We start from the raw sequence: 2,787 nt of genomic DNA on the forward strand, positions 1-2,787 counted from the left end.
GCAGATGGTACCTTGAAATTACAAAGTGACTTTGATAGACTGGGCTAGGGGGAACATATCTGTCAGTGCAAGCGTGTGTAGTACAAATCAGGAGTATAACGGATGTTTACAGGAATGATCCTGGAATTCATGGGTTGCATTCTGAGAAAAGATTGTACAAAGGAGGTCTGTTTCCTCTAGAATGGAGAAGGTAAAGGGTGATCCGATTAAAGCCTTCAAGATATAAACAATGGAGATAGGCTAGATCAAGGAAAACGATTCCTGCTGGTTGCAGATTCAAGAACAAGAGGAAATAATGTCTGAGAATTAGGACCCAGAGCGTTCAGGAGAGATGTTAGGAAGCACTTTGTTACAAAGGATAGGAAAGTTTTGGAACCAGCTTCAACAAACAGCAGTGGATGCTGGATCATCTGCAATGGATAAATATTTGTTCAGTGAAGGTATTGAGGGATGAGGGGTAAGGGATATGGGGTTAGGCCACAGATTAGCCATGATCCGATTGATTGATGGGACAGGATTGAGGGGATGAATGGTTTATTCCTGTTCCAATGCTGTAAAATGAAGACACCCCTGCACTGTCCCCATGAGGCACTATCAGGAAAGGGACAGGATAGGGTTAGATACAAAATAAAGCTGCCTTTACTGTATCTCCATCAACCACCGGAGGAAGGGACAGCACAGGGCTCGATGCAGACAGAAGCTCCATCGACGATATCTGAATCTAAACTTCAAAAGCAGGTATGAGCTTACAGGAGATGCTGATTTAAGTGGAGTCTGTACTCTCCCCATCTTACTCACAGACACACTGACACAACAAGAATGGAACTACTCCACAAATTAAACACCAAGTTATTTGTTTGATTCTCTCTGATCTGTTCTGATTCCATTAGATTGCTGGTTCCGAACATCCAAATGGACAGTTGTCCTAATCTCATGGTGCCACATCTTGCTCCCAAACACAGCATCTGATTCCAATCCAGAGTGTGATACAGGAGCCTCTCAGTATCAGAGAGAGGTAAGTCTTGAGACTGACCCAGCTGTGTGAATGTCCTGTGTTCATCTGACACCCAGGGATTGTTTCGTGGAGCTTCAATATTCGTCAATCCCAATATTATTTTGTCATTCTGTGTCCCTGTGTAACTGTGAGCGATTGTGTGTTGACATGTGTGTGCGCCTGTGTGTGTGTGCATGTCTGTGTGCACGTACGTTTGTCTGAGTGTGAATCTGTGTGGGCATGTGCGTGTGTGTGTGTTGTGTGTGTGCATGTGTGTGTGCGTGCATGTTAGTGCGCGTGTGCCTATGTTTGTGTCTGTATGCGTGTGTGTCTGTTAGTGAGTATGTGTGCGAGTGTGTGTCTGCATGTGTGTTTGCATGAGCGCGTGTGTCTGTATGTCTGTACGTGTTTGTGTGTGAGGGCATGTGTCTGTGAGTTTGTGTGAGTGTGTGTGTTTGAGCGAGTGAGTGTGTGTGTATTTGCGTGTGTCTTTTAGAGAGGGTGTATGTGCATGTGTGTGCATGTGTTTGTGTGTATCTCTGTCAGTCTGCCTGCCTGTTACTCGGGCCCTGCAATATTGAGTCAAGTCCTCCTTCACTCCAGGACTTAGGTATTCAACATTATTTTCCGTATCCTTGTTCACAAATCATAGTCGCCTAATGTGCTTGTTTCAAGCTTGTGGCTTGTTTGCTTATTATTCCCAGGTCATGGGACAAAGGAATTGAGGAAGCCTAGCTTGGCCTGCAGACTTACCCTGCAGGAGCAGCGAGTGATGAGCAAGGCGAAGGGATTGTTCATGTTCATTGGTTCATGGGATGTGAGCATCACTGAGCATTTATCCCTCATTCCCATCAGCTCTTAAGAAGGTGGCAGTGAGCTCCCTTATTGAATCACTGCACTCCATCAAACTAATATAGTTGGAGAATCAGAATCAGACAGAAATTAATTTCTAGCTTTCTGTGTTTCAGCTCCCAATTTCAAATTCAACCGTTTGGTTTATACTGAGATGGGACTGGAATCTCATCGATGGTCTCAGCGAGTTTATGTCTTTCATAATACACCGCAGAGTGAGTTTCAGCCTGAAATCTAATTGAGGAACGGGGGGATTAATATACAGACTAACCGGTACCAAGTAATAAGATACAAATAGGAGTATAATCAAGGTTATGGTGTGGCTAACAATTGATTACACCAATAATGGGGAGTGAAAGACAGACTGGAATCTAATTGAGGAGTTTATGGCGTTTAGACATGGAATCACAGATGCTCCGGAGTGAGAATCTAATGGAGAGTTTTGGAGACTTGTGTTATGTATAGAATATTATTTAGAGATCGGAATTTTATGAAGGGGTTTGGAACATTTATTTAGGGAATAATGGACACTCAGGAGTGAACATCAGGCTGTAATCTTATGGAATGTTTCTGTGTAGTTTATATACAGAGGAACCTCGATTATTCGAATGAGATGGGTGGCCACGATTTCGCTCGGATAATTGATTATTCGGTTAATTGCTTCAATGCCTTTCCTATGGGCCTCAGAGTTTTCTGAAGTTTCCTTTTCCTCGCTCTGCCTGCCTTGCTACATCTCTCCGTCTCAGGGTTTGTTTCTGAGCAGAAGCACACACGTGTGTAAGGGACCTGCAGCATTGCTGAAATCACTGCCCACATCCCTCTCCCCCGTCAGTTTAATGGGGGTTGACACAGCGAACACTTGCTAAGTCTGCTACCTGCTCAGGAGACTAGGCAGCAGCACAGTGAGTGTGAGACCCTGCACGCATCCACGCCCCCCCCCC

Source organism: Chiloscyllium plagiosum, chromosome 16, assembly GCF_004010195.1.
Source record: "Chiloscyllium plagiosum isolate BGI_BamShark_2017 chromosome 16, ASM401019v2, whole genome shotgun sequence".
NCBI classification, from domain to species: Eukaryota; Metazoa; Chordata; class Chondrichthyes; order Orectolobiformes; family Hemiscylliidae; genus Chiloscyllium; species Chiloscyllium plagiosum.